Source organism: Henckelia pumila, chromosome 3 (assembly GCF_033568475.1).
Source record: "Henckelia pumila isolate YLH828 chromosome 3, ASM3356847v2, whole genome shotgun sequence".
NCBI classification, from domain to species: Eukaryota; Viridiplantae; Streptophyta; class Magnoliopsida; order Lamiales; family Gesneriaceae; genus Henckelia; species Henckelia pumila.
The window spans coordinates 113,395,822-113,411,009 of NC_133122.1; positions in this window are offsets into that span (position 1 = coordinate 113,395,822).

The window sequence follows — 15,188 nt, forward strand, 5'->3', positions numbered from 1 at the left end:
CATGTGATGACTATCATGAAACTCATATTTGGAATACTGTATATTCTAAACTGTTCCTAGTCGATTTAGCCGCCATAAAGAAGGATAAAGGCCGCTCGAGCTTGAGACTAGTATTTGCGATGTGAGTACCATGTTTCATTGGTAGGGGACATGGAGATGTCCAAGCATGCAAATAGGTGCTCCTTGTAGAGTGCACTGAACAACCCTCCCTAAAGGATTTTCCAAGTGGTTCTCACTTATCGAGTGGAGAAGTCCTAGTTTATGGTTGTACACCATTAGTTCTAATAACCCGGGACAACATAGAGACTCTATATGCTAGTGCTTCACTTTGACTTGTTTACCGACTCATCTGGGGTCATCAGGTGGCAATGTTGGGTGTTGTGACGAAACATATAGGAGTCAATGCATTGTAGTCGGGGATTCACCGCTTACCTACGGGTATGGATATCTTATGTTATATCATGCATACGTAGCTTGAAATCTCTGATCAGAGTAAGTGTAATTAAGAAAGGAGTTTCTTGAATTACATTTTCGATGCAACTACGGCATGACACATAGTTATCGATTCAATGACAACTCTCGATAAACCAATGGTTGTCGAATCGGTCGGGATATATGAGTTGAAGGGACCGTACTGTACGCTAACCATAATTGATTGGTTCTTGCAGGCACTATCATATGATACCTAGGGAGTCATGTAAGCGATGCTGCTAGACGTTCACATGACTGGTTGGGTACTATAAGACTTGAGTTTTCTGACGTTCTTATTATCAATGAGTTGATCAATAAGAATGGAGCTATTTAGGGTATGCTCATATAAGGGACTTGTTGATCCCGAATCACATGAAGATGTGAACCCACTGCTAGTTGTATCAGTGAACCATTGAGGGTCACACAAGTACTAGCTTTCTAGATCCCGTTGAGATTAAAATAAGTTCAATGTGTTGAACAACTTATAAAGGAGTTTATAAGTAAAATAAATTAGAAGTTTGACTTCTAAATTGGAGAATGAATGGAATAAGTAACTTTTAATTTGTGAATGTGTTCCAAGATTAAAAGTTGACTTAAAATAATTAGTTTATGAAAATGATAATTTTCTAAACTATTATTTTGAACTTAGTTAATTAATTCAAGTGTTGAATTAATTTAACACTAGTATACATTTTAATGTACAAATAATTAAATTAATTCAAGTGTTGAATTAATTAAACACTATTGAGTCTAGTAGAGCTTAAATTAATATAGTGTTATATAATTATTGATACTAGTGGACTTGAATGAGTTCAAGTTGAATTTAATTAATTGATTAAACTTAAATGGGTTTAGGTTTAATAATTAATTAAAATAAGTTCAAATGCCATTTAAATATATATATTTATATATGTATATATATATTAACGTGTATATATATATATAAATATGATATATATGTGTGTGTGAGGGAATGTGAAGGGGTGTGTTGAGTGGCACAATTCCCATGCATGTTTGCACTTCCTGTGCATGGCTTCTTGTGTACTTTGACCAATATAATATACACACACAATTCCATTCTATCTACACCATATAGTGGCCGAACCCTCTCCATTATTTTTCTCCAAGTTTTTCTTTTCTTTTTAAGGGAGATGAAAATTATATCTCAATGAAAAATTCTCTAAATATTCTAGTGCATATTTAGAGCGGATTTAGATCGTCTAGTCGTGGACCTAATTCGGAGGCTCGAAGTGTTGAATCCATTTTGAGCAAGGAGTGCTCTTGGAAGCTTGTAGATTGAGTCTACCCTTTTCAAGAGCCTAGTTGTTTATCAACTTGGTTGGAGCCATAAATCAATCTTTGAGATTGATAGGTAAAATTCTAAACACCCTATGGTTGTTTGAGTATTTGAATACTACACAAATGCTCGGATCTCTTTTGTTAAAAATTTTATATTTCCGCTGCGTTTCTGGGCACGAGTTAACCGATCCCCTTCAGTGGTATCAAAGCTTAGGTTACTCTTTTGTGTAGTATTTGTTGGATATTATGTTGAGGTCAATTTCTAACCGCATGAGAAAATCAATATTTTAACTTTTAGGGCAAATTTTATAAAATTATTTTTTTTATTTTCTGGCAGCCCTTGGGCTGCCCGAAGGTGTCCTAGGGGCAGCCGTGGGCTGCCCCATTCTTTTAATAAAAAAAAATAAAATTTGGCCAGAATCCGGCGACGGAGTTTCGGTGACGATTATGAAGACTTGAGTTTTTCAAAAGGTGTTTTGGAATATCATGTGTCATAGGCCCTAAATTTGTTAAATATATTATAGTTGATTTTTATGAAAAATTTAAACTTTATAATATGTGATTTTTCTCATAAAATAAATAGTTAAAGTGTGACTTTGATTATTTATAATAAATTGTGATTTACAAGAAATTCAATTATAAATAAATTAATTTGAAAATAAACAAAGGTGTTTGTTTATTTTGTTAATTTATTTTATAATTGTGGTGGTTAGTGATTGGACCAAGATATATAATATTTGATCAATTGATTATTGAAATAATTAATTGAAGGTGTATGATATGTGATATTGTGCATGAAGGATGATCAAAAGCCCAAGACCAATTTGCTAGGTGTATGCTAGGATATTTTGTGTTGAATGGTTGTAATAATTATCAAATTATAAAGTGGGCTTGGTTTATGGCCCGTTCCCACCCCATGAAATGTATCCCTATTTGCCATGGATATTTTAATGTAAAATATTTGATAGCGGAAGTTCAAGATTGGAAGATGGTGGGCCATGATGAATTATGAAGAACCAAGACATGTAAATATTGGAAGCTTATGTAATTGTTGCATTTGCATCTCATGCATTACCTAGGATTAGACCTAGGCCCGTGTTTGGCTCACACGGGCCGAATAGTTTTGGGGCGATTGATCATCCATGTTTATAAGTATGTGCGTTATTATTTTATAATAACAAAGTTGCATGAATCCGGCAAACATACGATCAAACATGGCAATTTTTAAAAATTAATGATGAGACTTTTTCACAATTAAAATCCCTCATTTTGAATTAGATTCAAAATTTATATCAAGCCCGAAAAGGGGAATTATAAATTTGTTTATAGTTTCCATGTCTTCCATCGACAATGGATGCATGACGAATGCTACCCGTATTCAATGCTCGGCTCATATTATTGGGGGGGCTTGGATTCCGGAAAGCTGTGACATCCATTGACATGGTGATGTGAACTACATGGAACTCCCATGACTTCGGCTCATATTATTGGGGGAACTCATGGCGACCGTCCATTAAGGTTAGATATCGATGGGTAAGGCTTGACACGTAAAGATGAACGACGTCATTTTATTGGGTCCTAATCAAGCGTGAAACAAAAGTTTACATAAGGGTTGCATGGAGATGCAATTGGAAACTACCTTTTAAAAATCGTGATTGGCTGATTTTATTCGGGATCATGATTGGCTAATTGGACCTTATGTACCTACTGAGGAAAGGAGTTTTCCGTTTTTACTAGAGGGTAGTAAAAATGTCAAAACAGTGGGAGTAAATATTTATAAAGTTAAAGTCCACACTTTATATCTTATTAAATATTTTAAAATAGTCATTGACATTTATCTGTTATTATTTTTCAGTACAAGTTTTTGACAATGTCATCAATTCGCAATCCGCTATCTACTATACTCGACAAACATTTACTGACCGGTCCAAATTACCTCGATTGGCTAAGAAATCTGAAAATCGTCTTGAACTCGGAGAGGATTGCATACACACTTGATAAGTCGCCCCCTGATACGGCTCCGACTAATTGTAGCCCTGAGGAGCTACAGACTTACAAGGATTGGTGTGACCATGACTTGAAAACCAAGTGTTATATGCAGGCTTCTATGAATGATGAGCTTCAGCGACGTTTTGAGAGTGCAAAGCATGCTGCTGAAATTCATTTGCATCTCAAAGAACTCTTTGGTGAACAAACACGCCCACTTCGACATGCGATTGTCAAGGAGCTAATCACTTTGCGCATGCGAGATGGGGCTTCGGTCCATGAGCATGGCCTGAAGTTGATTGGGCTCGTGGAGAAACTCGTTAGCATGGATCTTGTGCTACCAACTGAGTTGACCACAGACGTGTTGCTCTTGTCACTGCCTAGCTCATTTGATCCTTTTGTGGTGAATTTTAACATGAACAAGTTAGATCCAACCCTTGAGGAGTTGGTTAACATGCTTGTTACGTTTGAATCCAAAATCAAGAAAGAGAAGCCGGTTCTTTATGTGGGATCTTCATCTGGTTCAAAGAATAGACCACATGGGAAGGGAAAGAAGCGTTCCTTCCATGATCCCAAAAAGAACGTGCCCTTGAAGAGGCAAGCTCCGAGTCCCATTGTGGTAGCCACACCAGTTAAGGCTAACAAGACTAATGACGTCTGTCATCACTGCAAGAAACCTGGACATTGGAAACGTAATTGCAAGGAATATCTTGACCAGAATGGTTCTGGAAAGGGTATGTTCTACATTGAAGTAAACATTTCACTTAACTCTTCTTCTTGGGTATTGGATACCGGCTGTGGCTCACATCTCTGTAATGATTTGCAGGTGATGGCAAGAAGTAGGAGACTCAGAGATGGTGAGACCTTTTTGAGGATGGGCAATGGGGCAAGAGTTGCAGCCAAAGCTATTGGAGATGTTTACTTATTGTTGGACAATGATTTTAAATTATGTTTGAGATATGTTTTGTTTGTACCAGATTTGGTGAAAAACATTGTTTCCATTTCTATGCTTGATAAAGATGGATATTCTTGTTTATTTGGCAAATGTGTTTGCAATATTTATAAGAATGAATGTTTAATTGGTACAGGACAATTGGAAAATGATCTCTATAATTTAAAATTGAAAGATATTCCTATGTACAATGTCCAAGAGATATCAACAACATCCAAAAGAAAACAAGATACTCTAAATCCAGCACACTTATGGCATGCTCGATTAGGTCATATATCTTTTAAAAGGATGAACAAGCTAGTGGGAGAAGGCATGTTTGATATGTCTGATATTAATTCTCTTACTACTTGTGAACCCTGTCTAAAAGGAAAGATGACCAAAATTCCCTTTTAAGGGCCATGTGGAGCGAGCCAAGGGACTGTTGGATTTGATCCATACAGATGTGTGTGGTCCACTTAGCATCACCACTAAGCACCGACATTCTTACTTCATTACCTTTACCGATGACTTCTCTAGGTATGGGTATGTGTATTTGATGAAATACAAATATGAAGCTTTTGAAAAGTTCAAAGAATTCAGAAATGAAGTAGAAAAACAATTGTGACGAAGCATCAAGGCAATTCGATTGGATCGAGGTGGTGAGTACTTGAGTACTGAATTCCAAGAGTATCTTAGGGAGAATGGGATTCTCTCACAGTGGACTCCTCCTGGTACACCTCAGTTGAATGGTGTTTCAAAATGTCGTAATCGAACTTTGATGGACATGGTTCGGTCTATGATGGGGTTCACGGAGTTGCCGCCATCCTTTTGGGGATATGCGCTTGAGACAGCGGCACTGTTGTTGAACAATGTCCATTCAAAGGCAGTTGATAAAACACCATATGAGATATGGATGGGAAAGCCTCCAAAGTATTCTTATCTTAGAATATGGGGGTGCCCTGCTTATGTGAAGCAGATAGTGGGAGATAAATTGGATGTTCGATCCATTTTATGCTACTTCGTGAGATATCCAAGGAATTCGGTTGGATATTATTTCTATCATCCCAAAGAAACAAAGGTGTTTGTTTCTAGGAATGCGACCTTCTTGGAGAAGGAATTTCTATTGGAAGAAAATGCGAGATGATAGAACTCGAGGAAGTTCGAGAAACACCCACGATTGTAGAGCCCACACCCGAACAACCAAGAGAGGAGATACAAGTTCCTAGGAGATCCGAGAGGGTCTCAAGACCAACTATGAGGTATGGTTTGCTTCTTGAAGAGGGCCAAGATGAGCCTGACCATGGATGTGATCCAAGGACCTTCAAGGAAGCGTTGCCTGATGCCGATTCATCCAAATGGCTTGAAGTTATGGAATCTGAGATGAATTCCATGTATTCGAACCAAGTATGGAATCTTGTGGATCCACCTGAAGGAATTGTTCCTATAGGGTGTAAATGGATTTACAAGAGGAAGCTTGGGACGGATGGGAAGGTTCTGACCTTCAAGGCTCGATTGGTGGCAAAAGGTTATACTCAAAGGCAAGGAGTTGACTTTGAAGAAACTTTTTCTCCAGTCGCAATGTTCAAGTCCATAAGGATATTGCTTGTCATTGCCGCATGGTATGACTATGAAATATGGCAGATGGATGTGAAGACAACTTTTCTTAATGGGGATGTTAAGGAAGAAATTTACATGTCTCAACCTGAAGGGTTCACATCTATCGGAAGTGAGCATAAAGTATGCAAACTCCAGAGATCTATTTATGGTCTCAAACAGGCATCTAGGAGTTGGAACCTCAGATTTGATGGTACAATCAAAGAGTTTGGGTTTACTAAGAATCCTGAGGAACCATGTGTGTATAAGAAGGTCAGTGGGAGTGCTGTGACATTCCTGGTACTTTATGTTGATGACATTCTAAAAATTGGGAATGATGTAGGAATGTTGCAATCAACTAAAGTATGGTTATCGAGTAAGTTCTCGATGAAGGACTTGGGTGAAACATCTTTTGTATTGGGAATACAAATCTATTGGGATAGATCGAAAAGATTTCTTGGTCTGACCCAGTCCACATACATTGATACCATCGTGAAGAGGTTCTCGATGGATGAGTCTAAGAGAGGACATCTACCAATGTGTCATGGCATGTCTCTATCCAAATCCATGTCTCCTAACAATGATGCAGAGATAGAGACGATGACACGCATTCCATATGCATCTGCAATTGTTAGTATCATGTATGCGATGATATCTACACGTCCTGACGTGGCTTTTGCACTAAGTGTTACAAGTAGATATCAATCGAACCCTGGTCTTCCACACTGGAAAGCTGTGAAAGACATTCTCAAGTATTTGAGAAGAACTAAGAATATGTTCTTGGTTTATGGGGGTGGAGAACTAAAATTGAAAGGCTATACCGACTCTAGCTTCCAAAGCGATGTTGATTATTCGAAGTCAACTTTCGGTTTTATATTCATGCTCAATGGTGCTGCTGTTTGTTGGAAGAGTTCCAAGCAAAACAGCACTGCGGATTCAACCACTGAGGCAGAATATATTGCTGCATCCGATGCTGCAAAGGAATCTGTTTGGATTAGGAATTTCGTCCAAGAGTTGGGCATTATTCCTAATGGAATTGATCCAGTCCCGGTGTACTGCGACAACACTGGTGCCGTTGCTCAGGCAAAAGAACCAAGGTCTCATCAAAAATCCAAACATGTACTGAGAAAATACCACATCATCCGGGAAATTGTGGAACGAGGAGATGTCTTGTTAGACAGAGTCGCCTCCGCAGATAATGTTGCTGATCCACTAACTAAGCCTTTACCAGGACCATTGTTCCAAAAGCATCGCGAATCAATGGGTTTGAAGAATATGGGTAGTTGGCTCTAGTGCAAGTGGGAGATTGTTAGAGTAGGTGCCCGTCGAGCCAATGTGTTGGTCGATGGTCCTTGAGAGAACTCTTGTATGACAATCTTTATTTTAATAATATTTGACATTATTTAATTTGGCACATCTTTATCTTTATATCCATGCAAGCTGCATAGATAAAGCCCTTGAATATACAAATAATAGAAAGAATATGAGATGGTCATGTGATGACTATCATGAAACTCATATTTGGAATACTGTATATTCTAAACTGTTCCTAGTCGATTCAGCCGCCATAAAGAAGGATAAAGGCCGCTCGAGCTTGAGACTAGTATTTGTGATGTGAGTACCATGTTTCATTGGTAGGGGACATGGAGATGTCCAAGCATGCAAATAGGTGCTCCTTGTAGAGTGCACTGAACAACCCTCCCTAAAGGATTTTTCAAGTGGTTCTCACTTATCGAGTGGAGAAGTCCTAGTTTATGATTGTACACCATTAGTCCTTATAACCCGGGACAACATAGAGTCTCTATATGCTAGTGCTTCACTTTGACTTGTTTACCGACTCATCTGGGGTCATCAGGTGGCAATGTTGGGTATTGTGACGAAACACATAGGAGTCAATGCATTGTAGTCGGGGATTCACCGCTTACCTACGGGTATGGATATCCTATGTTATATCATGCATACGTATCTTGAAATCTCTGATCAGAGTAAGTGTAATTAAGAAAGGAGATTCTTGAATTACATTTTCGATGCAACTACGGCATGACACATAGTTATCGATTCAATGACAACTCTCGATAAACCAATGGTTCTCGAATCGGTCGGGATATATGAGTTGAAGGGACCGTACTGTACGCTAACCATAATTGATTGGTTCTTGCAGGCACTATCATATGATACCTAGGGAGTCATGTAAGCGATGCTGCTAGACGTTCACATGACTGGTTGGGTACTATCAGACTTGAGTTTTCTGACGTTCTTATTATCAATGAGTTGATCAATAAGAATGGAGCTATTTAGGGTATGCTCATATAAGGGACTTGTTGATCCCGAATCACATGGAGATGTGAACCCACTGCTAGTGGTATCAGTGAACCATTGAGGGTCACACAAGTACTAGCTTTCTAGATCCCGTTGAGATTAAAATAAGTTCAATGTGTTGAACAACTTATAAAGGAGTTTATAAGTAAAATAAATTAGAAGTTTGACTTCTAAATTGGAGAATGAATGGAATAAGTAACTTTTAATTTGTGAATGTGTTCCAAGATTAAAAGTTGACTTAAAATTATTAGTTTATGAAAATGGTGATTTTCTAAACTATTATTTTGAACTTAGTTAATTAATTCAAGTGTTGAATTAATTTAACACTAGTATACATTTTAATGTAAAAATAATTAAATTAATTCAAGTGTTGAATTAATTAAACACTATTGAGTCTAGTAGAGCTCAAATTAATATAGTGTTATATAATTATTGATACTAGTGGACTTGAATGAGTTCAAGTTGAATTTAATTAATTGATTAAACTTAAATGGGTTTAGGTTTAATAATTAATTAAAATAAGTTCAAATGTCATTTAAATATATATATTTATATATGTATATATGTATTAACGTGTATATATATATATAAATATGATATATATGTGTGTGTGTGATGGAATGTGAAGGGGTGTGTTGAGTGGCACAATTCCCATGCATGTTTGCACTTCCCATGCATGGCTTTTTGTGTACTTTGACCAATATAATATACACACACAATTCCATTCTATCTACACCATATAGTGGCCGAACCCTCTCCATTATTTTTCTCCAAGTTTTTCTTTTCATTTTAAGGGAGATGAAAATGATATCTCAATGAAAAATTCTCTAAATATTCTAGTGCATATTTAGAGCGGATTTAGATCGTCTAGTCATGGACCTAATTCGGAGGCTCGAAGTGTTGAATCCATTTTGGGCAAGGAGTGCTCTTGGAAGCTTGTAGATTGAGTCTACCCTTTTCAAGAGCCTAGTTGTTTATCAACTTGGTTGGAGCCATAAATCAATCTTTGAGATTGATAGGTAAAATTCTAAACACCCTATGGTTGTTTGAGTTTTTGAATACTACACAAATGCTCAGATCTCTTTTGTTAAAAATTTTATATTTCCGCTGCGTTTCCGGGCACGAGTTAACCGATCCCCTTCAGATTCATGCTTAAAAATCTAAACAAAATCATGCATAACCATGAGCTAATCAAGCAACAAACATGGAACTTAAAATACAACCCACAAAATCTTACATCTCTTGTTCTTGACAAACAAACATATCTATATGTTCAAAAGTTCTAAGTACTAAACAAACTCAAGTTCTTGGTAGCACTTTTACATTCTTAACCCGGAACGCCACTTCTCTAAACTTCCAATCGCTCAAGACCTCCTACGACTCGGCCCTGCATCTTCTATTGCAATGCACACACAAAACAAAACAACAGTCGGATACACCGGTAAGTATAAAACTTAGTATGAAACAACGGAAACACATATTGAAACATAGCTAACAAGTTTCATGCATTTCAATAGAAAAGACAATAGAAATGGCAAGGCGATTAGCTATACAATAAGAGTTCCAAGCCTAGTAAACGACACGGTTTAGATGCTAGAACGCACCACTCATCATCAAGCTCAAGCTCATCACTGATGCTATAACCGAAGTCGAGATATCAATGCTACAAGCTCGTCATTGGTATTTGATATCGAAGTTTATAACTCATCGACGATATTGTGGCAAAGCTTGAAGGAATGTTAAACTCTACAATCATGCTATAACGCTCCAGCAATGAATAATCAAAGATGTAAACATATAAAGCCAAGTAATGTGTGATTTAAGAGAATCAAGAAAGTAAACTCGTCTCGACGAACATCCCCAACTTGATCATCGTTGTATCATACCTTAGTCTTGATACAAAATGAGCTAGATCCACAAGCTACAAAATACACAATTTCAATCACAAATCTGCTCAAGCTAAACTCAAGTATCAAAGTCTAAAGCTCACCAACTTTGATCAAATCTCTCCCGGTTCGAAACCAAAACTCCCGACGTCGATGTAATTTGATTAAATCTGAAATAAATGGTATTCAATACCATAACATCAGCAAGAATCTATTTATACCACAGCTCAATCAAAAGGATTCAAAATCTATCAACTTCGTAAACCGACGGCGTAACGGTAACAAAACCGATAACCAAAACTCACAACCAACAAGTCTAACCATCTTAACCAGCTTTTAAACATAATATATCAGCAAGATAGCATCATAAACCAGCCAAATCAGAGAGCATAATTTTCGAACAAGAGCTGGAAATTCATATCACTTTCCAACGATGTCTTTTCTCCGGCCCGACTTCGATACAATAACGCATACAAACTCAAGAATGCATAACCATAATCAAATTCCAAGCCCTCCCAACAACATATTTTTGAAATATACTGAATCAGCATGATACTTACATCACAACAAAGCTCTTGTCGCAAGGATTCCAAAACCGTGCTCAGAATTTTATTTGGATGGATGGATCTTGAGATACACAAAATTGAAGATGAAGAACTAACTTGCAATTCTGAAATGAAGAAGGAACCGAGATGTTGCTTCTGAATTCTGATCCAAAGAAGATGATATACACGTACAAAGCTAGGACCAAGACATGTGTCATCCACTATTACAAGAAATTGCATTTTGGCCCTTCAAAACCTCACTATTTGCAATTCAGTCCTTATGAAATATTTTAATTCAATTTAAATCCTAAATAATTTAAGAATATTAGAATTTAAACTCAAACTCCAAAATTCTCAAATTAAATATACTCAGATTAAAATTAAATAATCTCGGGCCTTACAATTCTCCCCTACTAAGATATGATTTCGTCCTCGAAATCGCATGCAGTCTGACTGTAAATAAGGTAATGAAATAACAGAAACACTGAAGAAAACTCACATCAGTGAAATAGATCAGGATAACGCTGTCTCATATCTTGTTCTGTCTCCCAAGTAGCATCTTCAATCCCGTGTCTACTCCATTGCACCTTAACAAGTGGAATGGATTTGTTTCGAAGCTGCCTTTCCTTATGATCAAGGATTTGAATTGGATGTTCAAAATAACTTAATGTTTCATCCAACTCCGATTCATCTGGACTAAGAATATGGGAAGCATCGGGCTCGTATTTCCTCAGCATAGACACGTGAAATACATCGTGAATACTTGACAGTGCTGGCGGTAATGCTAGTCGGTATGCAAGATCACCAACTTTATCAAGAACTTCGTAAGGTCCAATAAACCTCGGTGATAACTTACCTCTCTTTCCGAATCGTACAGTGCCTCGAAAAGGAGATAGCTTTAGAAATACCCGATCACCTTGTTCAAAACTCAAAAGTCTACGCCTCACGTTTGCATATTTTGCTTGTCGATCTTGCGCTGTTCTCATTCTGATCTGTATCAATTTCACTTTATCAGATATTGTAGTGACCCTTACCCGGATCACCTACTAAACAGAACTTAGGCATGCAATTAACTTAATAAAACAGATATCAGAATAAAACTGCGGAAACCAATAACATTATACAATCCCAAGTAAAGAAATCTGTAATTATCCAATAATATACAACCAAATCGAATAGCTGTATAAACCCAAACAACAGTAATAAAACCTAGACGAAGCTCCAGCTGGCCAACCACTGACTAGCCCCTCCTGGTGTAAGAGTGGGTGCCCAGTGAGCCAACTGTGTGGCTATGGGCTTTGTTGACTCTTTGTATAAACAATCTTTTGTTTAATATTATTTACACTTTTATGGCAATGACTTTATATTACTTCATATTGTTATATTGTGATATACTATTGTTGTTTTGATAAAGACCTTGAATATACTATAGTGTATGTAAGATGTGGTAGAACATGGAGATGTCTATCATGAAATACATCTTATAGTCACTGTATATTCTAAAACCGTTCCTAGTCGATTGAGCCGTCCGATAATAAGGATAAGGGTCGCTCGAGTTTGAGACTAGCATTTGCGATGCGGAGTACCACGTTTCATTGGTAGGGAACATGGAGATGTTCGAAGCATGCAAATGGATATTCATAGGATGAATAGTCGAACTACCCTATCCGGACTTTCCAAGTGGTTATCACTTATCGAGTGGATAAAGTCCGCGGTTTTGGTTGTACACCATTAGTCCTTACGACTTGAAACATCATGGAGACTCTATATGCTAGTACTGTGCTTTGACTCGTTTACCGACTCTGAGGGGGTCATCAGGTGTCGAGATTGGGTACAGTTACGACACATATAGGAGTCAATGCATTGTTGTCAAGGATTCACCACATACTTGCGAGTGTGGATATCCTATGCGATCTGAGGAGATATTAGTGTGACAAATCTCTGGCCAGAGTACTTGATGTGATTTAAGAAATGGTTTCTTAGTAGCACATGCGATGTCACTAATTTGATCTTCAAGATGCATTGCATAGTTATCGAATCTTGAGCGACTCTCGATATACCAATGGTTGTTGATTCGATCGGGATATATGGATGAAGGGACCGTACTGTACGTTAACCAAAATCTACTGGTTCTTGTAGGCACTATCAGTGATACCTAGGGAATCATGGGGCGATGTTGCTAGGCGCTTTACCATGATTCGTTGGGCAAGTTGGAAAGTGTTGTTCCGAGTCACAAGGAGTTGTGAGCCCACGGCTAGCTGTATCCCTGAACCATTGAGGGTCACACAGTGTAATGGAGTTTTAATCCCCGTTGAGATAGTTAAATTTAAAGAGTTAAATTTAATGAACTAAGGAGTTGGACTTCTTAAATAAGAGTAAGGGAGTAGGATTTCCTAAAATGACATAGGGATGGACATTTTTGGAAACCACTGAATTCGGATTCAGGAAAATTTATTTTGACTTTAAAACGTGCAGAAATGGTTTCTGTACACATTGGTGAAATCGTTTCATCAATCAGAGTCACGATGAATTTTATATTAATTTCTGAACGAGCGGGCTTTGCTTGTCGGGCCCCAGCTTATGACTAATGGGCCCTAAGGTGTTAGTGGCCTGCATTATAAATAAGTTATTTCAGTACAGAAATTACACACGATAGCTCATAATTTTGAGAGAAAAAAATCGAAACCCTAGCCCCTCTCTCAAGCTTGGCCGTCGCCCCCCTCCCCTCTGTCTGAGAAATTCCGGTCTGTGATTTTGAATCGCAGTAAGGAATAACGAATCAAATTCGTGTATTCTCTTCGCAGAAAACTTCTGATAGATTTTCTAGTGCAATCTATCAGAGGGATTAAACCTCTGTTCGTGGACCTGATTGAAGGCGTTCATCGGTTCCAGGGAGAGACAACAAGAGCAGAATTGTTCTGTTGGTGTCCATTAATCTCGTTGCGAGATTTGAGGTAAAATTTATTTAATTGTTATTTAAATTTTACACACACGTAATTCAATCGATGAACGGTTGATACCCATACCATGGAAACGTTCCATGAAAAATTTTTAAACTTCCGCTGCACCGGGTATCAATCGTAAATGGTCTGGGAACTCGCCAGTTTTCCAACAGTGGTATCAGAGCCAGGTTGCTCAGATCAATCGATTGAATAATCAATTGTACAAAATTTTTGAGTCTCGGTTTATGAAACAAAATAAATATTTTTAATAAAAAAAAAAATTTTTCGGGGCAAAACCCGGGCAGCGATTGGATCACAACTCCGCTACGACTACCGAACGCCTCTCCGACCTCCGGACCAAGCCTAAGAAGACCAGAACAGCTCCAAAAGGACTAGAAAGGAAAGGAGAACTCGGAATTGGCAAATGAAAGTGAATTCTCGGCCTTCTATTTATAGACAACGATCGGAACTTCCGATCCTTGATCGGAACGTCCGAACCTCGATCGGAACGTCCGATCCTGTCATCGGAGCTTCCGAAGATCCTGATCTGCCACGTGTCAAAATATCACTTGATGACTCCGGATAGGGGTGATCGGAGCTTCCGGTCCTGATCGGAGCTTCCGATCCAACCACACGTCATGCCTGACGTAATATCGATCGGAGCTTCCGATCCTGTTCGGAGCTTCCGATCCCGATCGGAGCTTCCGAACTCACCTTCGGAGCTTCCGAACTCTACCCAAGTAATTATGATTAATCCCTCAATTACTGATTTGAGTTATGGGCTACTACATTCTCCCCCACTTAAGATATTTCGTCCTCGAAATCAGATCTTAAGTACCGAATGCAAATACAGAAGTCAGAACATTCTTTATTCAAATCAAACGTTTACAGAGTTTGCAACTGAATACAACTTAAAGAATGCAATCAAAACAACTCAGGATGATCTTTACGCATCATGTCCTCAAGCTCCCAAGTAGCTTCCTCAGTGCCTCGGCGCTGCCACTGAACTAAAACCAAAGGAATGACTTTGTTCCGTAAAACCTTATCCTTATAATCCAGGATACGAAGAGGTTTCTCAACATAAGTCAAATCCTTGTCTACCTGAACCTCAGACCACTGCAGAATATGAGATTCATCCGCCACATACCGTCGTAACAGAGATACGTGGAACACGTCGTGAATGCTGGATAGATGCGGTGGCAATGCTAGTCGATAA